At 43.5% G+C, this 27,587-nt stretch overlaps 2 protein-coding genes across 7 annotated transcripts in view; one reads left to right on the plus strand and one right to left on the minus strand.

Moving 5' to 3' along the window:
• LOC143907175 (uncharacterized) overlaps nucleotides 1-27,587 on the plus strand; it is a 568,709-nt gene that overhangs the window by 449,441 nt on the left and 91,681 nt on the right. The gene's annotated exons all lie outside the window — the stretch shown is intronic.
• Nucleotides 1-27,587, minus strand: part of LOC143907178 (uncharacterized) — a 240,418-nt gene that overhangs the window by 70,995 nt on the left and 141,836 nt on the right. The window lies entirely within an intron of this gene.

Genomic DNA, 27,587 nt, shown 5'->3' on the forward strand with positions numbered 1-27,587 from the left:
CTTTATCTGCACTTGGCTTAATCGCCTCCAAATTGCATTCTTCAATACTCACTATATGAAAAAAATTAAAACTTGCAGTTGTGGTCGTGCCCTAGCACCCGCTCCCTAAAAGAATAAAAACTTACATTTCACGAAAAAGTCAACCTTTTGATTGCCAATAGCAGTCGCAAGAACGCATGCGAAAAATGCCAAACAGACTTGACGCGAGTCAGAAAATTACAGATCATTATCGATACGCAATAAAGATGAAGTCCGTTCCCTCATGAACGCAGTTTTTTATAATATACGCCCTTGATGTCATCACGATTGTGACAAAAATAACGTGTATCCGCCGGAAGTGCTTCCTTCCCACTTGCCGTTTCAACTTTTCTATGCGGTCTCCAGTCCCTCCATTATTTTGTAGTTAGCTTTTTTACTCTCGGTCTTACTCACTTGTTCAGCTCTTTACCAGGATGATTTGCTATTTCAGTTCTATACAATCCTCAAGCCGCGAATTTGCCGACGTGGTCATTTATACGCTCTATTCAGCTCACACACGTACATATACAGATCCTATCAGAAGTAACAAGCAATATTTCCTCTTTAATTCTATATGGCGCTGAAATTAATATTAATCTTCTAATAAAAACTTTATTGATTACTATATTTTAATCGACATCTTTATCGATATGAAAAATATTTGGAAACCCTTTAAATTAATATTTATATAAATACACATTTCTTTTTACACTATTTACATACTGAATTTTTATTTTTATTAGTTATTTATAATTCATGTTATTTCAGAATATATTATAATTTTGATGTCGATAGATGCATTCTTTTTAGTTCGCTTTTTACGATGTTTAGCTTATTGGATGTTAGACGGAGTATACTCCGACTTTTGAGACGAGCTGTATGTGGCACACCGACAAACGATTGCATCTGCCATCCGCGAATCGAATTGAGTGTCAAATTAATTGATCGCGATCTCTGAAGAACGGTGCAATTGTAAACCACCCTCGGCAGGAAGCCGTCTGCTCGCTGAAGCACAACTTAATATCTCGATCGCATCTGCTTGCAGTGGATAAAAGATTACAAGATATCTCGGAGTGACTTTAAAAAAAGATCCGTAAAAAACGGAAAGCTAAAACTTTCTGGGCTTTAAAAACTATAATACTTCTTTTTTTATATGAAGTTGTTGTATGTGTGTGTATGTGTTATATTTTTAATATCAGACGTAGAGAAAAGGAAATAACATATTTTGAACTATTAGTAAAAATTAAAATGTAATTAAAAAAGAATTTTCTCTATTGTTGATCGTAATTATTGACACGAATCGTTATTAGTTTGATAAAGAATTCGTAAAATATGAATACAACTCATCACGTCAGAACTGCCCGGGACTTATTAGCGAAACAGTTTCGCTGATATGCTTGCTTTCTAAATAATTCTATGCTATTGCGTAGCTCGTAGCACCCGCACAATATTATCAGATCACGGAAACATCCGCCGCGGAGAAACGCGCGTACTCGTAGGAAATAGAATTTTAATGAAGACGCCAATCGTTCTTGAGATGCATTCTTCCTGCATCTCTCTTATACTAAAATGCGATGGTAATTTAAAACTGATTGCTTCAATTAATGTTACATACATATATATATTTAACTTTAGTTGATATTTTAGCAAAATGAGAGACAACGTTGCGTCTCTCCACTGACAAAAGAATGGTCACCAGTGAGCAAAATTATTCATAGTGATGTTTTATGAATGTTAAAAACGTAACGAAGTCAGTTTCGGTTTTGTCAGATGAATATAGGTTAAAAAACTCACCGCCTCTCTTTAGTCAGTTTTAAAATCAACGATGTGTCGCGCCTCTCTCGTGGCAGACGAGATAGCTCTAGACATTCAAACGATTTTCACGGGACACAGAGAAAAGAAAAATGAAGAGAGAGAGAAAGCGGGGCGGGGAAAGGGGAGGAAACAGATGGATAGCGAAACGGAGAAGAAGTCTCTGTGTCTGGTAGGCGTGTGCTTACGCCTACTAATTACGATTCTAGATGTTGTTATGCCCCTTCCGCTATGAAAGCGCTCTCGCCTCGTCGGTGTCGTCTGGCAAGACACAACGGAGAAAAACTCGCGCTGCGTACAGCCAATCGAAGTAGCGACAGAGGGTGGAAGAATCGCGCGGATTTTCCACGGAGAATGGGTGGAGAACGGGCCCTTTCGAGGCCCGAGAATCTGCGTCGCTTGCTCGCGCGAAGAAACGGCGGGACCGACTCGCGCCTCACCTTCGCTCGGTCCCCGCCGCCACGCCGCCGTGTCCGGGTCCCCGCCGGCGGATACTGACCGTCTGCCGCCGCAAGGTAATTACGACCGCCGCGCCGGCCGGAGCCGGTCCTTCTCGAGAAGGTGAGTGACAAAAAGCCGCGTCTTAATGCAAACGCGCGGCGGCCGGGGCCGTAACTCGTTAATTATAGGCCGCCTCTGATTGATCCGCGGCCACTTCGCTTCGGTAACCGCGCGGCGGATAGCCAGCGAGAGGCTGGCCCCCGGTATATACCAACACCCTGTCGATATCCGGCGCGTCACGCGCGGCCAAAGGATCCGGGCGCTGGGACCGGGCGTGGGGAAAAAAAATTAATTGAAAAATACCGACGGCGAGAGGCGGCGCGAGGGCGCCTCACGAGAACCGGGGAAAGAAGTGAAATGGGCACCGCGGCGCGCGATGGTGACGCCTTTGGGCCCAAAGCTGCGTTTAGAGTGTTGGCCTCCTTTTTCGCACTCCCTTGCGTGCGAAGTAACGAATGCAATCGCGCGAAGTCGTTCGGAGCATCCGGCTAATGTCGGATTTTTACGTTGCCGTTTCAGCCGAAAGGTTTGGGAACAAAGAGCTGCAAAAAACATTCGGTGTACTTTTTACCGGAGCGCCGGAGATTCGCAAATTGATAAAAAATTAGTCCAAAATTATTATTCAATCATGCATGCAAATTGCAAGATTCACACGAGAATAAAATTCTCCTCTACGTTGCTGGAACCGAAGAGCGATAACGTCGTAATCGAATTGATTCCGAAATCGAGAGAACCCAATTCGTTCGTTTGACAAGGGTGTAACTCGATCCACCGGCAATTTGTCTCAACGCACGTTCACGCGAATCCGATTCCGGCGACCCCGGAGCCTAGGGCATGTGGGGAAACGCGCTGCATACGGTCGCCCGCCATCTTCGTGGCGTCGAGCTTTTGCCTTTTTGCATCGTCGCTGTAATTTAATTTCCGTCGCGGTAAGAGCCGAAAGAGCCACGGCACCGGCGCTATCGACACGTCAAACGTAAACACATGCAGATTAGATATTTTCCTACGATATGACGCCAGGCAAAGGATTCACTATCACGCGCGAAGTCGAACCGTGGCGGCGATGGTTACACAGCGTTATGGCACCGGGCGCGCGCACACACGAAGAGCACAGGGTCTATCAGAGACCACCACCTACCCTTAAACCCGTACTCCGCATGCTTCGCCTATCTGCATGACGATATCGCCGAGTGCTATGGCCGAATGTAAGCGGATATTGGCTATACATATTTATAGGAGCGCGCTGCTACCGGCTCTTGTGACCGCGTTCGTTCAGTTCGTTCGTTTCCAGCACCGCCCTTTGCTATCAACATTTTGTTCCACTTCCACACACAAACACACACACACGCGCGCGCGCGCGCACGTACACATATTCTATCTCTTGCCCTCTCGTGTCTTCCCTTTCTCTCTGTTGAACTCAACCGCCATTTCTTGTATATATCTCTCTGTTTCTGCGTCTCCGTTTCGCCCCTTTTTCGCCGACTCTTCGTCGTTACGTTCAACTCGCATTGTCGTCTTCGTCGCTCTCGTCGGTGTCGTCGCCAAAGTGCGGTGGAGCGGTGGTGAAAGGGTAAAAGAGAGGCAGAGGTATAGAATCCTTTGTCCGGCGGAGAGAACCTTCGTCACACGGAAAAATATTTGCGTTATTATCTATTACCTCGAGCGGAAAATTGAAATTTTCCGTCGCAGTGGGACAGCGCTCCGGGGACGTACTAATGACAACAATTCACGTCCCGCGACGAACTATACGTTTAATTTTTATTAAATGCAACGCAATTGAATTACAGTGTCGGTTGATACCGTGCGATGTGACAATGTAATGGTATACGTGTGTATCTTTGTTAATATTACAGTAAGTCATTTTGTGTTGTAATCGTGATCGGAGTCCGCGTTACCTCTCGCTCTCGCACACTATTATACTTTTTATTTAAATTCTCACCTTTCTGTTTTCTTTTAACGGCATCATGTAGCCTAATTTTTGCAATTTTACTGTTATTTTAAATTCGACAATATCGGTTTAAGTTCTTGGTGTAATTTTTATCAAATACAGAGGATTATAGTTCGTCGCAGGCATCAGGAAAGAACAGGTGAGACATCGTTGCGACAGCGCGATAGTTTTACGGCGCAAGGTGGACAATCGCAAAAGCAAAAGCGCGTCTCTAAATCGCGCCCGATGGCACGAGGTTTTTCTTCGACGCAGAGGGTCGAGAGCGCAGGCATGCTTCTCGCCAATTTGCAAGGTGCAACTCGCCGCGGTCGCATTAGTCAAGGGGCCCTATCGCATCGCAACCATCGCGTAACGGTATGCGCCAGCAGGCGATTGCGATTCGTTCGCGTTCTCCTTCGTTCTGATCGTGATGACGTTAATGATCTGCTTAATTACGGCGTGACGCGGCGAAAGAAACACAGGCGACGCGGGCAGCCGAATGATTTTCTCCGCAATAATGTGTAGGTCGCCACTTGATGATGATAGCATGGATTGATAATGCTTGAAGGACAGTCGGCTGAGATATACCATTATGATCCTTACGAGTAATATTAATTAATCAAAAATTATATAGAGATAGAAAGATAGAAATAGAAAGAGATATATTATAATTAATTAATAAAATTAGATACTAAAATATCGCGGTATAACAATCATTTAAATAATTAAAAATCTTGAATGTCTAAGATGCAAAGTAAACTCAAAAAATGTATCGACAAATTTAAAAGTTTAAAATTAAAGGTTAGTCTTTTCATTTGGATATTTAATAGACTCGATTGAATGTTTAATTCAACACGGATTTCCTTTTCGAAAAAATCTAAACGTTATTATTTGCGCTACATTTACTATATTTTGCGCAATGTTCATAACCACATATAGATCATAGATCGCAGCGGATGGCAGAACACGAGGATACGCAGAAACGATCACGATCGACACGATCTCTGATTTTAGCACGGAATTTGGCACGGTGCGCGGTGCTTTCGTCGCGTCCGCAAAGCTCTCGTGCGACTGTTCTTCCCGCACTTCACTCTCTCCTCCCCACGGAGAAACGCTTTTCTCGTTCGTTTGACTTCGGACGCGAATTCTTAGCTGGCACGCGTGACCGATGTGCAACGCGCGACGTTCTGACGAGCCTCAACCTCAACGCGCGCGTCCTCGTTACATGTCCCACACATTTTGCAGCACGTCCCGCACGGTGTTGTGATGTTACGGGAAATTTGTCTCTTTCTTTCTTTCTCTTTCTCTCTCTTTGGAACGAGCACGTGTACACCTTGACGCAAATCTCACGAAGACAGGCTTCGATCGGCGCACATCCAATTAATGTTAAAGTTATTATTTGGAATTTTTTAATTGATCTCATCGGTGATTAGTCATATTTCAGCTCGACTTTCTCGTGACAGTCCCGCGTTCGGAATGATTGCGTAAAATCAAGATTACTACCCGGAGAATTCGATGACCGCCGAAGAATTCGCCACTACACCTTCGCGAAATTACATCCTGCTTCTAGGAACGATAGGCATCATAATGACGCGCGTCTTACGCCATTACAATTAGCTACCACGAAGAAGCGAGTTCGACGGTGCGCTCGGCGCGGCGCGGCGGCGCGGCGTTCGCGCGAGCTCGTTACGCGTCTCACGCGTGTCCTCGCCATCAGATCTGCCTCGCGCGAATCAGTCTCACCCGTGTGCCTCTGCTAATGCCTAACAGTGGCCGTTCCTTCGCCCCGTTGTCCGTGTCCGTGTACAGCCGCGGCGCTTCACGCGTGTGCGCGCGTGTGCGTGAATAGCGTGGACGAGGAGAGCGCGCGCTCCCCGCGCGCTATAATTAATGCGATAATTATTAGCACGAAAAGATCGTATCTGCGGCCGGTCTTTTCTTCGGTAGTTTTTCTGCCGGCGGATTTTCTTGTCCCCACTCTGCGGGGCCACCGAACTCCCCGTTGCACGCCGCGACGCTCCCGATGGTACCCTCCGCGGTACCCCCCTTTGTAGGAGTTAACGCCCGAGCACAGGTGAACGCGAAGAGATTGGAAGAGACGGAAGCGAAAAGGGACACACGCCCATACGTGCACGCTCCACGAAACGATGAAATCAATTTCGACGTGTGTGGCTGCTTTCGCCAGTTCTCTGGCACACAACGATCGTTCGGAAATGCACGCCGTTCCACGCGGTCGTGGACATCGAAATTGGACGTAATGTTGTTTGCCTTCTGCTATTTGTGCAAGAAGCAACGGATCAGAGCACATTGAAAATCGCCCGAAGCGCATTTCACGGTTTCTTCACTAATAATTCCATTTACGAACGGCACATAAATTCGTTGAAGCACGCATTCTTCGTGGCATCGATATAGCGTGATTTAGACGGATCTCTATCGCGATCCCCTTCGAAGAGATTACATTCAAGAAGAAAAAAAGATGCCATGTCTCTAAAGTATAATAATAATGTGAAGAATACATTTTTTCCTGTCGACAAACTCAGTTTTAAACATCAGTCGAATAATATATACATACTTTTTTTATATAATCAATTAATTTATCTGTAGCTTTTGCATAAATTGGAATCAAAGAACGGCACACATTCTATATGAGAAATCGAATTTAGCATAGCTATGTCGCCGTTATTAAACGATATTTATATTCGACCGCACCACTATACTTATTATGATTATTTACTGATTACCAATTACATGTAAATCATGATTCTTCATTGCATCACCGCTTTACTGGAGCGCCGTCGCGGCGTCGTTGCTTCAACTGCCGGCTAGTCCATGCATACTGATTCCTACATGTGTAGCGAAAAGCGCGATGAGAACATGTATGCCGCGTGTTTACATGCGTGATTAGATCCCTGAGAGTTTCAGGTTGACACGCGGATCGTCTCACCGTTGTACGTTTACGTAAAACAAGTGACGCAACGTCGTCAACTGGTACCAATCGACAAAGTGTGCAATATATGTTATTGAGCGAATATGAAATTATATTGATAAGATAAGAGAACCTACCAACATATACAGACGGGCACGGGCGTATTAAATTTTGGAAGATTCTACGATTATATAAGATCCGATTCGCGGGATCAAGTCATCAAATTACAATGGAAGGTATACGCAGACGAAGCGCTCCCTTGGCTGCACTCTTAATGCGGTTGATTTTTCTTCCCGCTAATTGCGCCGGTGAGATAGTCGATTATATTTCTCGGCAATAAAATCGTGTTCGTTCACGCTCGGTTTTACATGCGCGAGAGCGCATGCCCCGCGATGGAATCAACTATTGTCCAAAATGATATAGCGCGCCGTCTCGCATCGCGTCGGCGCGCAATGCTGGAAACCAATTAATAAGTAGCGATAAAAAAAGAACGAACAAATCCAGACGCGGTCATTATTATTCAAACGCACTTCGCTGTTCCCTAGTTTAAGTTAATTACGCTACGCACGTGGTAAAAGCGATTCAATCGTGATTGTTCTCTAAAATAATTGAAACGCGTCGAGTGGAGCGCACTTCATGCGTTTATAATACGCTAATAGACGTCGGTAGTAAGCGATAGGAGAAGCGGCGTATATGTGGATGTTTTTAACAAACGTCAGTGAAGCATTTTTACACCGTTAATTATTAATATTATTATATGCCGCTGGTAAGATGAGCAACAATCATTTTTGAATAAATGTTTCCAAACAACGCTGGCGTTATTATAATTTAGAATTTTATATCGCATAAAGTTCTTACAATATGTATAAGACAATAATGAGATACAATAATAAGGCGGATGTAATGTATTTAATTTTAATATTATTAGTGTTTTGTGTGTGACATTATTTCCACTATACATATAGTTTTAAAAAGACACACATTTCACTTAAATGACATCTGTATAACTTTATTTGAAAAATATGGTTACTTCGAATACCCGAAACGCAAAGATCTAGCAGAATTATTAATGGATTGTTAAGTGTTATTGAGTGCCCGCCTCTCACAATGACAATTCACATCGTAAAAATAAAAGGCGAGCACCCGGGGCTGAGACCTCTGCGCCCTACGAATAATTGCAAGGAAATTGCACTTGCATCTAGTTAATCACGCAAATCAGTAGCAAGTTCGCGTTGCCAAGATTCCTTGTCGCGAAGCGGCCGAATTACTTCCCAATAAAATCAGATCGCTCCGCCCCGTGGTTATTTCGAACGGGCCGCATTAATTTTATCTACAATGTTTCTCCTCTACTGACCGTTGGCATTACTCCACGGTGACGTGAATAAATGTCGCCGCGACTCGCGCCGGCACCCAAAGCGCGGTAACAATAACAAAAAGGGGAACAGGACACGGCGGCGGCGCGGCGGTGCCTCGTCGAGAGATCGCGCGCGCCTCGTCGAATCGCGATTCGAAGAAAATTTTGCCGCGGCTTTAATTGCTGCCATCTTTCACAGGCAAGAGCAACAATGTCGGCCCACGTCTTTAAAAAGACTAACGTATCCGGCTCCATTCTTCGCGGACGCGAAAGGCGATACCGTAGCCGGGCTGTAAACGTAACGCGCTGCACGCGCGTCCCGGGAGTATCAAAAGGGGACTTATTATTGATGGCGTATTGAAACGGTATGAGCACGGTGATAAAACGCGATGGGCCCACGGCGCCGTGGAGGTCCCCACTTAACGTCCGACGTTATATACGAGCGAGAAGGGGGAGGGGGGCGGAGGCGAGACGCGCGGGAGAGCCGTGCACAGTCGCGGGGGTCAGAATCGACCGATCGTTTCTTTCTCTTTGCTGCTCGGAGTGCTCGGCTACATTGTACTCGAGGGCCACGAGAAGGCTCTATAAAAATTATTAGCGACCCTTTAATGAGGAATTATGAGGAACTCTCGTCGTTCTTTATTTTCGCCGGGACATCGCATTGTGTAGGATATCATTCTTTTATGAACGTACGGTGTTTTAAATTGCAAAAGGTAATCGAGACTTAATTCTAGCATTTTTTTTTGTAAGACGCATGTGTAAGACGTACGTGGACAATGTAATCCCCGATATCAAATGCTTACGTTGAACGTTATTATTCTTTATTAGAACGTAAAAGTCGTTTACTTCTGGTAATTGTTAGCAGGGTTTATAAAATTTATATTCAACACTTTTCTTTAATAGTGACACAGTCTGTTGAACATGCATGGAGAAGATCTAGATTTTTCCGTATTAATTTTTGCTGAAAAAGTCTACTCCGCTTAGTCCTTCGATAGTATCTACGCAACACATATGCACGCGTGTGCGCAACATAAAAGCTTAATCAAGTAAAATTTATAATTGTATCTATTCTGTATATTCGTTTATTAGTTAATCCAGATAAATAGGAACCAGCCGGAGAGCTTTCACTTATTAATATTAATTACAATACATAATCAAGGATAATAGCTACATTAATATTAATCGGTACCATAATACGTTTATTTTCATTGATATCATCACGTTGACATATTTGTAAAACGTATCTTGTGCTTACACATAATGCGCATGTATTTTTATAATAATGGTAAAAAATTAATTGTCGTTTCGACATATCGGCGAGCGTTATTTCGAGCATATAGCTAACAACGATTTTTGTCGATTTGTGACGATTGCAAGATGACACGTCACCTCTCGTGACGCAACCGCAATTTCGAAAATTGTCCAGGATAGGAACGAAATAATAATTACAAAGTCCTGGCCGCGCCGGAGAGACAATGCATCCGCACGAATACCGTCAGCGGTGGTCCGTAAATTAAGCAATTTGCTAATGATATTCTCACGTGGCTCGTATTTCAGTCTCGGGCATCGCGGCTTTTAATGCCGGTGCTACATCAGACGAGATTCTCCGCCCTCAGCGCATATAGAAGCCTTTAAAAAAAGATGGACCTCCTTGTAGTTTGCATTCTTGGACGCGTTACACCACGATAGGTGCCAACAATCGAAACGCTTTATTTCCGACCTCGCAGCATCAGAATTAAACCGCATTGAGTGCGATTAACAGATTTGCAAATTAATTACGATATTTTAAAGAAGTTTCAAGTTTTAAAATTCTATTTAAAGATAAGATACTCTCACTCCATTCCGCTCCATTCATTATTTTTTTATATGCAATGGAAATTATGTATACAGTTATTTTTTTCGTTGGCGCAATAAAAAATTTATATTGATACGTCAATTCTTGTGCAAACGAATACGAGCCTCTCTATTCTTCATATGGCCCGGGTAAATTCCGAAACCGGGCCTTTATCGTTCTTATATTCTTGGTCCACGAATTATATCCGACACCAAGCTGATTTCGCGCACAGGTGTGGTCTGTATCGTGTGGTACCTCCTGGACTAATTACTTTGCTTACTTTATCCAAGGTATATATAATTTTTTGCTTTTTTTCCCCGAGACCGAGAGATTTCCGCCTTTCGTGGTGTTTCTGTTCTCGGTAGAACTGCGTTAAAACGAACGAGTACATCCGAGCGCGCTGAGCGAGCTTAACTTTAACGTGGTCCGCGGTCTTCTCGTTTTATTTCAACCGGATTATTTCCGTCGTATTTCAGATTGGGATTTGGGTATACCATCGCCCCTTTGTATTAATAACGACCCCCTCTCGCGTTTCTTCCACGCTAACGTAACCTATTCTCTCCCCGCGAACAACGACCCCTTGTGTTTTTGTTTATAGCTATCCTGTAGGACGAGGGTACGTCTAAATCTTAGGATTACGAACGAGTGTCAGGCGACTACCCTTCGCTTTTGTTTCGTTTTACGATTGCGCCATCGCGTTGGAATGAAGGAAAGAAGATAATTTTTGTAAAGCAATCTTCCTCGAGGCGAGGCACGGCCAGGATGGACCGCGTAGGTCGGCGCTGATTTACGGATTCTACGCCCGAGACGAATCCAGCCGCGCAAATCTTGCAATTGCCTCGCGATAACGTGCGCGCGCGCTCGCGACGAGAAATTTATTGCTGACTCAGCGACGAACGTCGCCGAGTCGTTGTGATGTATTACTGGCACGGCGATGGCGGTAATAAGTGATGATAAATTGTTTCGCGCCGCGCCAATTTGATGGGCATTTTAAGTCTTTAGACGACGTAACATATTGGGAATTATTGTTGCGATATCAATTCCATTTCTTACGCTCTGTTTTAGATATATAGACTGAGTAATTTTAATGAGCAAGAAATTGAATTTCTCGCTTCTAGATATAATATCTAATGTATTAGATACCTACAGGTTGAATATATACGGTATGTATAGGAAAGAGATGGTGGTGTACACACTCTCTGGCGAACCGACGAGCGAGGCCAAGACAACGAGAACACATTAGGGGTATTTCTCGTTCGGTTATTGTTCGAGGTATGATTGGAGCCTCCGCGGCTCCGAGAGACTCGAGGTCGAAGGTGAGGGTTAATGAATGAATCGCCGGATATTCACGGTGCAGCCACAAAGGAGCCAAGTTGAGCCACCACGAAGGCAAGACCTTCCTTTAATTAATATAGATTACTTCTAATTGTATATTTATCTATTAATTTATATTAACCTAGGCACACGGGGGGGGGAAGAGAGGCACTGAGAACCAAATGTCTTCGACCCGCTGATTCGGTTTAATCGGCCGAAGGGTTGCATAAATTGATTGATGCCTCATTCTGTACTTCTCTCGCTTTATCCTCAGCCTTCTTTCTTCAGAGAGGATTTCACATCGTCGCGGTCGCTTTTCTCTCGCAATTATAGATCTTTCTCATCAATCTTAACTCGGTCGAATATCCAGGAAAACTTTCTAATGGTTTTTTGCGCACATACACCCACGCACACATAGCGTACGTTTTTACAGCTTGCTTATTAAATCATCATGGGTTTTTTCTATCTCAAGATCTCTTTGTTCTCAGTTTAATAACAGATATAAAATATTATGCTATTTAATTCGCTCTCTTTCTTTTTCTGTTTTCGCCCTTTCTAATGAAATTATACAAGTGATTAGCAAGAAAAGGAATAATTGAGGTTCAAACAGTAGGTACAGCAGCGTTACCGCAAAAAACATATCCGAAGAGGGTTCTAACAATGGCAACGGTACATCGATATCGACCACTCCGCTTTCCGCAAGCGGCAGAGGAGATTTAAAAACGAAAGCCGCGACTTATCTTCGGCCTCTGATTGAATGGCTCCGCCGGAGGCACTCCACGAGGCAGCGTAAAAGAAGGAAGGGACGGTGAGAACACACGTCCCCCTTCGGCTGATTCAAGGGCGCGGCGGTACGCGGCATTTGATATCTGAAATCCCCAATATTTTTAAAAGCACGGAGATTTGCGCGCGCGCTTTCTCTCTTCTCTCCCTCTCTCGCTCTTCACGCGAGAATGGACCGGGAGGGAAGCTGGAAGAGAACGAGCTCTCGAGAGAAGCCGCCGTCTCACCCGTCGGCTTCAAAGGCATCGGTGTCTTTCCGCGGCCATTAAAATACGAATAATAATTATAAGTGCGACGGCGGAGTGATCAGTCTGCTCGCGCGCGAAGCGATCGTCCGTATCAGCTGTGGCATCCCCTCAGCGACTACCCTCTTCTTTTACGACTTTATACTCTTCTTTCTTTCTTTCTCTCTCTTCTTTTCTGCTCTTTTGGCGGCCATTAATCCCCTTTCTTCCGCTTGCTGCAACGACACTAGCCATCGGCGGAACGTTATCCCGCGCGGTTCTCGTCCTCGTGAATTTATATAGATGAGTACCGAGGCGAAGTCATATCGTTATCTGATGCCGCGTGGTCTTCACGAATGGCCGGCGATACGCAAAAGTTCTACAGTTATGTTCGTGTACGCGTACGCGATGCCGGGGGTACGTCCGTACGTCGGTGTATGTGCGCACGAACGCGCGTGGCTCTTTCGGAGCGAACGCAAGTGCGTGCGCTTCTTGAAACGTGCGCGCGCGCGCCTCTTTGTGCGCGTCGGGTGTATTAAAGAGGTGAAACATACGTGCGACTGTCATCGTCGATGGGTTTAAGTGCATAAGATTTTAATTTGTTCGGTTATGCGTGCCGCTCGCCGATTACTGCCCGTCTGAAATGAGTACTTATTCGACGAAAGTCGTAAAGCGGCCGTTTGCGCGCGCGCGCGCGCGCGAAGGTTTCTTCACGATTACGGTTAATATGGGACATACGTATGGATATCTCGAGGAGCCGTGATGCGAGTTTTTAAGGGTACCTTTCTTTATGGCGCACGTTAATAAAACGTTGATGGAAATGATTGGAGCACCGGTTACTTAATCGTGGAAATCCGCGATGGAACTGGTAAGAAACATCTGCTTAGAATTAAGATTCTCGAGAAATTGTCTTTCGTGTGAAAATTTTCGCGGAACGGATCGTCGAGCATCGCATCCGTCTTGAAATAGTCTTATCAAACGGACGATGGCGTGGCTGGAAAAATATCTCCATTACGTACACGCGTGCCTGTATCTGCTACTCAAGGTATAAGTTTCTGCCGACCGTGACGATTTTACGAAAGCCTTGATTTCCTGGAAATATAGAAAATGTATCTTCTCTTAACTGATTAAATGTACTATAATTTAGAGCGGCACTTAGCGATGTGCGCGATATAATTTCTGCGCGACGCACACACCGACAAGACCCAAGTAATTCCAGCCGACCGACGTACCACACGAGGAGGGACGGAGGTAAAGTTCTTAAAGGCATATCCACACGCCTAGAAGTGTCGCCCGAGCGAGCGTCGGCCGTGCGATTGCTCGTTAGCGTGGCCACGGCCCCGTGTCTGTCACGAAATCGCTGATTATCATCGTTCAAGGAAACCGCCGACGCTACCCGCTACATCGCCCCCTTAATTCTCATATAGCAGCCATCGCGGCCATTACTTACTTATTCCACGGCCTGCTAGTCTTAGAAAAACCATCACCCACTGGCGCAGGTATATAGCAATATTGCTCTCGGTTTCGCTTTGCGTAATTCATATAGATTTACTCGAAATACATTATTAAGAAATATATTCTGAAGAAGCAAATTTTGGAGCTTATAAATAATTGTTTTTTAATTGTTAATTGATAGCATGAGCCAAATTGCTCAATATATAGATATTAATTATATAAATTTTCACGAGGGGACGTATATTCCTAAAGAAAAACGATAATGTAAAATGAGGAAAATACGTAATGTATTCAAATCAAATGAATGTAAGAAGGAATACCAATTTATTGCGCGAAATCGCAAGCAGCTGCCAATAAGTCTTCTAATTTGTGAAGCAAATATTTTCAATTACTTTAAATTAACATTGAAAGTTTATTCATGACCGCCTTACTCACATTACATCCTGTTTCTGGATTTGTGATTACTCACGAAAATTACTACTGGTTGTTAAGTTGGATGTAAATAGAAAGACTGTTACGCTGTTGGCCACGTTCGGCGAGCGTAATGCGTTCACACATCGGTTGTCGCTTGTGCACGTGTGAACACGGCGACACAACCCGGAATCAGGAAAGACGCTTATTATTTCAAGGTTCGGTTCGTCTGCGCATCGAATAATCAGACGCGATGCGCTATACGAGATAAGTTTGTAGAAAAGGTAGGCGTTTATAGATGACTAGGGGAGGGAGGGCAGAAGGAAGCGACTAGGATTAATCTTGCTAGATTGTCATTGTCTACATTGTCTACGTCGTTCTTTGTTTTTATTTTCCGTAACAAAAAATTTTACAAAAAGAAAATAAAACCACTTGGAAACTTAATATGATATAGAATTGTTTTCTAATATATTTATTTTGAGCTTTCAATATAATTATTATTCGCATTTGCATTTTATTTACTGCATTTTATACATTTTATATGCCATTTATTAACTCGTTTTTATTTTTGCAAAATTTCCATAAATTTAACGTGCTAAAATTATCGCGACACTTGTATAATTCAACGATAGTCTTTATCAGAGAAAGAAAATTGATATTGTGTGTAAAGAGAACGGTGATAAAATATCTTTTGAAAGCGTGTAATATTGTTTCTTGTCAAGTATATCCGATTCTTATTAATTTTCTAGACAATCTTGCAACGTTTAATTGAAAAAAGAAATTAAAAAGAATTAACTGAAAGGGAATTACTTTTTGCATCACGGAGTAATACTTTTGAAAACCGTGGAATACCTTTACATCGTCACGTGCCGCACAGATAAATCTAATGCGAAAAGAAAGCAATGCGATCCACAGAAGCTACTGAAACTTTAATAGGTTTCACGGCTTCGGCTCGGTCTCTCGGCAGCGGTTCGATGTTAATTCGGCCAAAAGTTCAGACGAACAAATTGGCGAGATCAACCACTAGAAGAAGCCGCAGCAAGAAGTTAATCCTCACAGAAACCAGACGAGGTTTAAGTCCAGAGGCAAGGTCGAAGGATTTCTGTTGATCGATCGAGGGATCGAGTCACATCGACCTTTCATTCTGTCGGGCACTTTCCACGTAATGCGTGGATGGATCACTAAACCGAATGACAAATCCTGCTCAATTTATCGAAATGACTTTCGCTATTGGTATTACAATGATATGAGTTAATAATAATATAATTAATCATTTCTATCAATACGTTGCTCTTTCTCATCTCTTAAGGGTAGAGAAACTAATAATTAGCTAATAACTTCTATATAACTACTACTACTAAATACTACTATTATTAGTTTATATAACTACTAACTAATTTAACTAACGACATTTTTTTGCCAATAAACCTGTAGAGCATATTCTCCTAAAGCTGAATATACAACTGTGAATACAACTAAACCGGATATGTGATCATCATACCTGTTCTTTCGCTGCCACTCTCTAGCCACGTGAAAAAGACCATTTCTTTTCTATCCCGATAAATACCTTGGACGAACAAAGCAAAACCCAGGATTAATACCCTGTAATAATAAAGAGTTTCTCGTCATCGTTTCCTACTATTACTCTAGTTCCCTATATCAACGACCGCGGTAATTGTGGCGAATCTACCTCCCACCTCGCGGTGTCTCTTGTCCGCCGGATTAAAGCGTGTAATTTAAGCGGAGCGACATTCGCGGGATTGTCTATCAAGACGCGAAGGCGACGCGATCGCGGTGCGCTTTCTCACCGTCACCGGAAATGCGTGCATCCGCGTAGGGGGCACCGTTAAAATGTAGAAAACGTACGAGAGAGAAAGAGAGATACATCTCCCGCTGCTTTAATTCCATGAATAAAGCCCGGGAGAACGGGGCAGGGACCCGCGGCATAAATGAGCGCATCGGGGGCGACTAATGCATAGGATTATCGAGTTTTCCCATGCCCCACATCGGTCATTACGGAATAACAGTAATTATTAATATGCGAGCTTCATAGGCATCTCTTTCTCCGAGTATTGTCAGACGGCGCCGCCGCCGCTGCCGCCGCCACCGGTTTCTGCTGTGGTCCTCCTACTTCTTTCTTTCTTTCACCCCTCTCTCTTTCTCTCTCTCTCTTTCTTTCTCTCTTTGCTCCCGTACGTACTTTTATAAAAATTCTGTCGCTCGCTCGCCATAGTATCTGTCCTCTCTGTCGTACCCCTCTGTCTTCCCCGCATCTCATGTCAACGCGTACGATATTCGCAGGGAAAGAAAGAGACATTCGATGAGAGCGGATGCGGAGGGACAGTTGCGTGCAACGTAGTTTCGTATTGTTGGCTTCGCCCCGTCCTCGAGAGCGCAGATAAGTACCAGGCTGAGCACCAGGTAGTACACCGATGCCAGTGCTGTCTCACTTACAGCGACATGATCTTGTAGGAAAGAGCGTGCACACACATGATGCGTACGCAAGGTAAGGACATTGGGGTTAGGCCAGGTCGGGTTACCCAACTGCACAGAAATGTCAAGAGAAACCATAACGTTATAATTTATCGCCGTGCACGCCATCGTGACCGTCTTACACGGGGGCGGTGGAAGAGAAAATTCATTCTTTATATCGTTTGAACGGACCGAATGTTGGGACGAGATTAATTTCTATTCTACCGTCTTTCGGTCGTTTTGATCGCGAAAGTTTCGAGTGACGAAGAATAGTTGCGTTTTGAAAATTCCAGAGAATAGCGAGAGATAATCAATTAAACATTATTCCAATTGAATTAAGTCCTGCACGTAAATTCTTTTAAGTTCTATTGAGTTCTAATCACGTTCTAATCTACTATTACATGTTCTAATATTTCTTTTACGAAACAAATTACGTAATTTTAATATTTCATTCCAAGTAAACAAATCGGCGAAATGGTTACTGTTAGTCTGTTATAGAAAATAATAAGGAATAATCGCGCACTTGGCGACTAAAGAATTTTAGTACGTTCCGCGCTCGCGGGACAAAATTTCCCTTCATTAACGTCAACGAAGCCCATCATTAACATTGACCAATGATCACAGAGCGGTTGTAACGCACACATTCTTGCGGACATACCGTAGAGCGTAGAGCGTACGCGTTATTGGAGAACGCTTGAACCGTAACGACCATAGCCAAACCGCATACGGTTATGGGGACGAAAGAACGATGCGCGCATTGCATGCCACCGCACGGTAGCGTAAACAGGTCTATACCGACGTTGGGCTTCATGGTCGCATGGGGACACGCCGGCGTGATGTGTACACGCGTATGCGTGCACGCACGTCGAGCGTTTCCCACCATTAATTTATGTGCGCGTACACCTCATTGTACGCGCATAGTTGTATTTGTATCGCGGACCAGGCTATGATCCGCGACCACAGATCGTGACTTCTGTGGGAAACTCGAAGGAAAGTAATGACCGTATAAGACGTACCCGGCCGCGCATCCGTGATATTTACGTTGTCATACTCGGATTGCGCGTATATATGTTTGCGCCTATCTTCGAGTCGTCGAGGGGAGAAGGCATGCATCCTCGATCGCGAATTCATTGCGATCGTGTGATATTTCTGCGCGTGTGAGAACATTCTTCATAGTTTGCTGTAATTTTATTTAAAATTATTTAATTTTACTTTTCTTCGTCTACTTCGATAGAGTTTGCGACAAATAATAAACAAAGCGTTCCTGTCTCGTTTTATAAAGGCGGCTATGCTATCGGTTGGGACGACACGAAAAGAGATCGAGGGTATTCTTTACAGGTTGCGGCTCACCCCTGTCGCGCGGCTCAATTCGCGTACCCGCCACGTTTATGTCCGCTTTGCCCCAAACACGCCATAAAATCAGCCCCTCCGCAGTTGTCGACGGTTTCCTATGCGAATGTGGGACGAGAACCATATTCTCCCCGCGATGTGGAGAGCGAAAGAGGAGAACGGGAGCGAAAAAAAAAAGAAAGGAAAAACGGGAGAAAAGGAGAAAAAGCGCGTTAGGTCCCGGCGGGCGTGCAAAATCCACCCGCCCTGTCCCCCAAACCCCAACGTGCGTTCGGCGTTCAACAAGTGTATCGGCGTAAAAAAAAGGATGCGCCCTGGCCATTATCGGTGAAATTGGGAATCAATAGCCCATGAAGGGATGGGGCCGAGCGTTCTCCTCTCTCGTACCGAACGACTCTCCGCCTTCCGTTGCACGTACGCGTGCAGATACGCGTGTTGGTAGTTTTTATTGTACATCTACCTTTACCGAAGCGCGGCGGGATAATTCGATTGTCGCCTGCCGTGTTTTAAAAAATAACAAAAAGCGAATGCGGAAGGGCGCGCTGAATAAAACCTCGGTAACGATTCGGTAAGGTACACATAGGCCGACTTGTTATAGGCATTAATTTATTGTGCGGAAACTCGTAGAGCGCGTCCCTTTCCGTAGGCAATTTGCTCCTGTGTAAACAATTTTTTTCTGCAGAGAAAGAGAGAGAGAGAGAGAGAGAGAGAGAGAGAGAGAGAGAGAATCTGAAATATATAAGTAAAAAAGGTATTTCGAATAACATTATAATGACTTGTTGGTTGGATAAGCCTGAAGTGTGCGCGTGATATGTACAGGTCGAGCCGGAAACGGTTTTATGGAAAATACTCAAATCTGAACTCGATTAGGCGACACCGGTATCTGTCGCCATGTATATATCCTTATCGCCACTCCCGACAGGTATAGAGCGCCTAAATAAATGCCGATTTACGGGCTCGCGGCAGTGACACGAGACGTATCGTAAAATTTTGTTTGCCTCTCAAGAGAGAAAGAGAGAAGGCGAAAGGGGGAGAGTCACCTCGTGCGTACAATGCATGCCTGGACTCGTAAAACTCGCGCCTTCTTTCGACGATTCTCACCCTGCTCCCTGTTATTTTCTGACTTTATTGCGGCACTGCCGCGGCTGCACCGTTTGCAGAGTTTCGTTTGCACCGTCGAAGGATAAGGCGGCTGCATAAGAATCGGCGTCGAGTGCTGGCGGGCGCACCAGGTGGAGACAATGTTTCTATTGTGGCCACCTGTAATCAGCAACACTCTCCCCCGGGCGACGGGTTCCGCCAGGTGCCTTTCCCAAAACTGATAAGTCCGTTAATTTCTTTATGGCTTTACACTTGTGCGGTCCTACGCAAACAACGGCCTACTCGATGCACAATAGCGTTGTTCTCCTTAAATCTGGTCACATCAAACGTGAATGGTGTACACGGTGTATTTCAGATGCCGCAATTTGTCCCGTGGGATTGATATTGTCATGCAATTTTCTATATTTATATTTCCATTGGCGTGGTTCGAAGAAGTCATATTATTTTGACACGAGAAACATTAAAAAAAAAATAAGCATACCTTGATGAAAGAATAAACTTTAACATTCAATAAAAGTAAAAGATATTCTTTATTTCCTTTTATCTCTATCGATTTAGTAACAATTTTCAACTTTCTGGCACTATCTAACTTATTCTACTTCTTCCGATCTCGAATAATGCCCGACTGCAGATAGACGATCAATATAAGTTCCGCCACTACATGACGGAAGAGTATCAAAATATTCATTGAATTTTCGGTCACATTTTCACAATCTCCTGCGTTTCTTCCTCTTTTTAAAAGCAATCGAGCACAGAAAATGTACAATCAATTGACAGCTTTTATGAACGTAGTGATAATCGAATATACCCAAAGAATTTCTCATCAACTAGTCAAAAGTCGATATCTGTATCCGTGTTGGTATACAAGTCCACGAAACTGCATCCTTGTGTTTGTTTCTGATGCTGCCATTAAGTACTTTTAGGAAATTAGGAAATATCTATGTTAGAAAGTATCTATTTATGTTTTTTTCCGTAGAAAAGTTTTTCTTTAAAATGCTAGAAAAAAATATGTTTTCAAGACACGATAAACATTAACAAAACGAAAATTATTATATGAAATTGTTAAGACGTGCCATCATCATCGTCGTCATCTTATTTGCGCTTCAACATCAAAGCTATCGGCATCTTCAAATCTTTACCCTTCATCAAGAGGGGGTCCACAGTAAACGGGCGAGCGCGGCAGTGAAGAGCGGTACTGCCGGTACTCTAAGTACGTACGGCTTGTATTTAAAACATCCTTCCCGCGAAATACCGATATAGGTGAGTTCTCGTCGTAAGGGGACGACTCAAGGTACGAGAGGATAGAACCTCCTGGTTTCCCAGGCGGTGGATGCTTGGGGGTTGCCGAGCGTACGCGAGAATTTGCTACCCCTCCAACCCCTGCTGCTAGCAAGAGGTATGCCTTTGGCCTTTGTCATTTAATATCGGTGCCGGTATGCAAGGACTCAGGGTAAGGAAGCCTCGGGTGATCGCTTTGATGGCTGGGCGGTCCATTCGCGAATTTATGGCAAGTTAACTCCCCTCTCTCTTCCCCCGCTTTGACCTCTTCTAGCGACTAGACGAGTCACCACAAGTCGGAGAAACCCCAATTTCAATCGAAGATGCTCCGATTGCAAGGATACAATTTCAATGAAATTACTCTAGATACACGTTGTCTTGAATCTCTCAAATTTTGAACAGTAACTCAGCTAATTTGAAGTAATCTGGTGTAAACTGATATACACTGATTTAAACTAGACGAACTTAATAAGCATCTTGAATAGCAGAATTATTTGTCAGATAACTATAACATTACAATATAGAAATATATCTAAAAAGTCATAATAAGATAATAAAGTTAATCCGTTTTTTTTTATATCAATATAATAAATGAATTAATGACTAAAAATTTAACACTGATAATATAGAAAGGGATATTCAAGAAATTGCTAAAATTGCTAAAATTAGACATATAAGATATCGTTTTCTCTCGATTAAAATTTATCGTTTGAAAGAACCGACATCGTTAAGCCTTTTAAAACGGAGCTGATAAGAAGGGTGATACTTTAAACCCTTTCTGTGGTAAAAGAAGAAAGAGAGAGAAAACGGAAGCAAAGCAGAAAGAAGATATTTGACTAAGAAGCCAATATAAAAGGGTTGCCGCAGAATGAAAGGCACGTCGACGATTATCATCAGCAAGAGTCCGGAATCAATTGGAATTAGTTAACGATCAGTTATGAAATCGCATGAACAATTTCTGTGTGGGAGGCACAAAATACCAAGTAAATATAATATAATATGTATCCTGCTAAAATAATTACGTATTTTACAATTAAATTATAAAAGTATGATTCATATTGCTCTTTTATTCAAATTACATAATCTACATATAATCATTTCATATTAGTTAATCGTTAAAATAAACTCGATGAGTGCAACTTTTTTTGATATTTATAATTATATATATATATATATTGCCGGAGTGATAAGAAATAAAGAATTGAAGGAAATCAAGAGTAGGAAAGTCCCGGCGAAAGTGTCGACGAAACTTGAAAGAAAAATAAAGGGAGAAGCTGTGTGCAGGAGCTGTGAAGAAGAGCCCCATTTTCCGAATCCTGCGAGCAGATATCTGCCGTAATTACTAATAAGTTTTCGACACGAAATGAGGTGAGGAAAAGGGAGAGGGTTAATCCGAAAGTACGACCGAAAGGGGTTCGGAGTTACTTCTGATACCTAGCAGACGGAAAACCCGGTGGGGCCAATAAGGCTCTAGAGAGAAACGGATGTTGCAAGGATCGGATGAGGTGCGAGAGAGGAAGAGAGACAGAGAGAAAGAGAGGAATCGCTCCCTTTTCCATCGAGAAGTCGGATGGCTGAAAGCAGTTAAAGATTCGCGATGTCTTTTCGATTCCGCGCCGAGATATTCGTAATTACTGTTTGTGTTTCTCTTCGTCGACGGCCGTATTTATCCCCTTGAAGCTCGACCCTTCGCCGACGGTGCCGATGTCGTATCTTTCGAACTCTTCCAGCCAACCCCAGCCGGCGCGGCGTCGTTCTTCTGCTCCTTAAATCCTAACGAAGATACCCCGATTCACGATCTCTCCCTCGTGCCTGACCCTTCGTGCGCGGAGGAAGCAGCCCGCTTTTCCGATTTCTCCCGTTAACATTGATTCTTATCGCAACCTGAGTGCGTGGCTGAAAGAGAAGCAAACTGATGCTCTTCGAAAGGGTAATGGGCTGGCCTGAGGATGAAGCGAAAATGCTTTCAATTCGATGCATCTGATTTATCGATGTCAAGGTAGAATATTTTCAGCAAATTTGCAATTGTTTGGAGCAGCGTCAGAATATTCTTGATTGTGAATTGCGGCATTATATGAGGCTTTTAATTTAATGTGGTTATAAAAAAAATTTGATTTTATTATCTATCAAGCGTTAAAACAACACTCAATCTTTATAAAAAAATTTGAGAATTTTAGTTGACGTATTTCAAATACATATATATATATATATATCTATGTATTATATTATACGCATCAGAGTTAGGTAAAACTTTTCCAGTGACTATTAACTAAAAAAAAACAATCAAAGTTGTGAAGCGAAAGAGTGCGAAAGGTATCATCAAGGCTATAGCTTCCGGCGCGATGGTCACCATTCGGTGGAAGGTGTAATTGATGGTTGCCGTTAAAATTAGGCAGCGGAATCAATCAATATTTTACGATCTCTAATAATCGCCTGACCGTTTGCTCTGTGACATGTTAACTGCGGCGCACTGTTATATAGTGCTGTACAAGATCGTTCATCATCGGACCTGCTACAAAGTAGTCGTTGAACCTACGCGAAGGTAACGAATACGGGATTTATGTACAACGTCTTAATCCTAATACGACTCCTCTCGGTACTCGTTCTTAATACAACGTGAAAATATTTGATCTTTCAATTAAAATTTAATCTGCATGGTAAAATTGTATTTATAGTTGCACAAATTTAAAATAGTATGTTTTTAATTATGCTAATACACATCCTCAGATTAGCACAGACAGAAGTATTACGTCTTAAAAAGATTTTATTAGTTTTTAATTTCGCTACAAATGTATAATGTGACATTTAATAAAGAAATTATACATTATATTCAAGGCGTAGATAGAATACTAAGCAGTGTTCTGAATTTTGAAAGAAACGTGACACTTTGTACGTGTCAGATACATAATATGATATCATGTAGTCGCGTTTGAAATATCTCTCGGAAATTAAGTGAATTGAGCGCGCGTTAAAGCAGCAGTTAACTCGTCATATTGCTCTTTCGTAGGTTGACGTTATTTCTTCGGCTCTATTCTCGCTGAAAGATAAACGTGGTCATACGTGGACAACGTTGAGACAGTAAAACGCGGCGTGGCCTCGAAGGGCCTTTAGATAGCCGAAAGACCCTCGTTTGCTACTACGACGCTTCGAGCGGTAATGTTTTCCTTCCCGAGCGGGCTGCTTGATTTATTTTATTGCTTTTGGCCTAACGTTCGGCGTTTATTTCGTCGAATTACAAGAAAAGGGTTGCTCGCGCCAGTCGCTAAAAGGCTCTACTCCTTGCCCCGCCGTGCCTCTAAGTCCACAAACTTATGCTATTCCCAGTTATAATTTATCGAAGACACTCAGAACGCCGAAATGGCATAGGCGAAAAGCTAAAGAGTAAAAATGTAAAAATAAGAACATATTGCATAAAATCTTTTTCGGGTAATCTAAGATAATCAAATTTCTCTTGGTTCGATCTCTATGAACTTGTCGAGATTTAAATGACAGATGTAAATGCGAAAATAAGCGAATTTTTTTCTCTGGCAGGATTAATCCGGATATCTGCGAAGGGACAGGAAACCGATGTTTATCCCGCCGGGTAGGAAAGAGGAGTTCCGCAGGCATTGTTCACCATCTTAATGTTTGCGATGGTGTTATGGTTGTGGGGTTGCTATGATAATTGTAATGAACGCCTCGAGATTCCGCGAGCCCATCTGCGCCCACGCGTTTTGGCCCCCCCTGGCCCACCCCCTCCGTTGACTTCGAGAGGCGGTAACGCTCGCGAGCGAGCAACATTCTCTGTACAAACTCGGGAGCTCTTAAGTACCGAACTTGTTCGAATTGATTTAAGTGCTGAATGCTAAATCAACCGAAGGGCCCACCCTACCGGCCGGCGAGAAAGAGGGTGGAGAGACCGGGAAAGAGACGCGAGGAGGAAAATTTACGAGTCGCGCGCGCGCGGCGCGGCGTCTCGCGCGTTTACGTGCAGAATCCTCTTCACTGTACGGAGAAATCGACCCGGCAGTGTCGACCCCTCGGTGTAATCAGTATTTCGCGTGGATCAGATGCAGTTTAATGTAAAGGTAGGCGGTGTAACTAGCCTTTGTTCTCCTGGAGGCTTCCGGAGGACAGATAATCGGAGATGTATAGTCTCGCCGAGGTAATTAGTTAAGCGTGTAAAACAGCGCCCGGCGAGGATACGCACGATTATTTATATCGCGGCGTGCAAATAATGCCGGTAATAAAAGCACGAAGGGGATACGAGTCATTTGCTTCTTGGATTAAGCATATTTTTTGAAAAAAAAAGCCGGACGGCGACATTGGACTTGTACTTTCGCAAGATTGGTCCTGGAGGAGGTAAAACATTATCAACATGTATCGCACATTTATATGCTTCTAACAAATTTATGAGAAGATTGTATTATACACTATAGATATTGATTGCTAAAATTTCAAGTATATTGTAATAGTATATAATAAATTGTATCGTGAGATTACACGGAATTTATTTAAGTTAGAGCAAACGCGTTACAACGTTCCGCGATCAGTAATTTATAACCGAAGTTCATATTGTGCCTGTGAACGTAATTAACCTGTGATAATTACTTAATTTTCCACAGTCTCCTAGCTTATGGCATACTTTTACGATGTACTTGGACGAGAGGGTGAAACCAATCTTGAAGTTAACATGCTTTAGACTTTGCAACGGGTTTTGCGATAAATTTGACAGAAACTTTATAGCGAGTTCAAATATGCCGGTACACCACCGATGCTTCGAGTATAACATCTTGTAAATTATACGTTGCTTATCGTTGTGCCAAGAGTTTTTTCTCCCTTCAATCTCGAAAGCGTCTCGTGCCATATTTATCCGTAATTTCGCTAAGTTTATGAGAAAACTAATAAGAATAATTGAAGAAATAGAAAAAGAATAATCTACGAGTGAAGTGTGTAAATTAAAAAATTAACGGCTCTGGGGAATATAATTATATGCATGCATAATTTTCTTAATGATTTCGATGCGATGACTTTCGCTAGTTTAACCCGGAAGTACGCTTCTATATCTTCTTCCACCTCCCACGGTAGAAACTATTATATTCAATCGCCGTCCTTATATACACAATTTACTCGACACGATAATTTAAAGACGCGTCGCCAACTCGGCAATTAATATCGTCATATAAAACGACCGCGTCTAGGATCGACTTTCGGAAAACGACGATTACGGTCTAAGGTCAAGTAAGAACGACTTCCAAGAGTCCAACCCTCTCTTCTTCTTCCACCTCTATACTTCTTCTTTCTCTCTCGACCTCTTCTCTCTTCTCTTCTTCGTAAACTGGCGATACCAGCGAACGCCGCGCGCGGACGTTACATCCGCGATGACGCACACGCGTCCGTTCGCGTTTTATTACACGTGCCCCGACTCCGAGCGCGACTCGCAGGAGCGGGTAATATTCATAAATTAGGAGTATCGTTGAAAGAGAAGCACCGGGGGGAGAGAGCCCTGGAAGCGTACGTACATTCGGGTGAACGCAACCGACGCGACGCTCGGTTATGTTGCCTCGCATACAATATATCTGCGCGCGTTAACTCGTTGAGCAATGACGTCGGATTTTTTTTCTTGTCTTCTTTTTTTCGTGTAGATCTTATCCACGAGGATCCGTACGGATCCGGCTGAGAGTGTGAGAACGTTCGCGGAGACAGGTAATAGCCGTGCGGCGGCGTTCGCCAGTGACAACCGTTCGTCAACGAGGCGCGCTTTCGTGCGATGCGATGAACGGATTGCGAGATTTCTTGGTGAGAGAGGCGGACACCTGCCGTGGTAACTATCACGGTAGCCCTTACTTCCGATGAACGGCGACGAGAAAGAAAGTGGCTGCTGAAGTAAAGAAAACGAGCGACTCCTGTTTCGCTCGGCGAAACCTTTTCCAAATACGTGTGTAACACACTTCGCGCGCGGAGAAAGTATACCGATCCGGTCCCACGTGAGTTGTCGTCATGATAATTATCGCAGCACGTATTTTTGAAGTTGGTTGCACGCGATGCCCATCGCATCAGCATATAATATCTTTTTTTTTTTTAATACAACAGAAAGGTTGTAATTTTATAATCGCGCACTCCATATAAGGTATTTCGCTAATTGAACTCAAGATTAAAATTTCTGCTCAGATAAAGCTCAATAAAACGAACACAGATATTTAATTTTATCATCTACCTGCGTCTGTCGCGTTGCTTAATCAAAAGGCTAATGGAATAATGCCTTGTTCGAACAGATTTAAATATCATTCGATAATTCTTTATCGCTACGTCCGCGGTATCGTCGATTCCCGGTAAAAGGAATCTCCGCAGGTGGCTGCGGTTGTTACTGTTTCTAAAGGCTGACCGACGAAATGATTGAAATATGTCCGCGGCACGAGATAAGGGCACGGGGCCTGTAATATTGCCCTTTTATGGCAACAGCGGTAAATCCGCGCGCGAGGAGAAGAAGCTGCCCCGGCGACGTTAATTTGTGAACGATTACAGGCACCTGGTGCGTGCACCGGCAATGCCTACAGGTCGCTAACTGGGCCCCGGGAGACAAAGACACGCGAGAGGTCTCGGGGATGCGATGTGGCGGCCATCGCGCATTCTTTCCTCAGGCGCGGATTTAACCGTGGCAGCGCGCCGGTGTTTTCCTTCGTGTCTCTGTGACCCTGAAGGCCGACGACACGCCGTTGCTTGGTATCGGTGTGAAACTACACCAAGGGCACTCAGGAAGGTACTAAACGTACCAGCAAATGATATGTGCTTGCAGGAATGATCCAAATATTAAAAAAATCATGTATCGATACGTTATACAAAAGATA

Source organism: Temnothorax americanus, unplaced genomic scaffold (genome assembly GCF_048541705.1).
Source record: "Temnothorax americanus isolate GAGA-0224 unplaced genomic scaffold, ASM4854170v1 Scaffold8, whole genome shotgun sequence".
Lineage (NCBI taxonomy): Eukaryota > Metazoa > Arthropoda > Insecta > Hymenoptera > Formicidae > Temnothorax > Temnothorax americanus.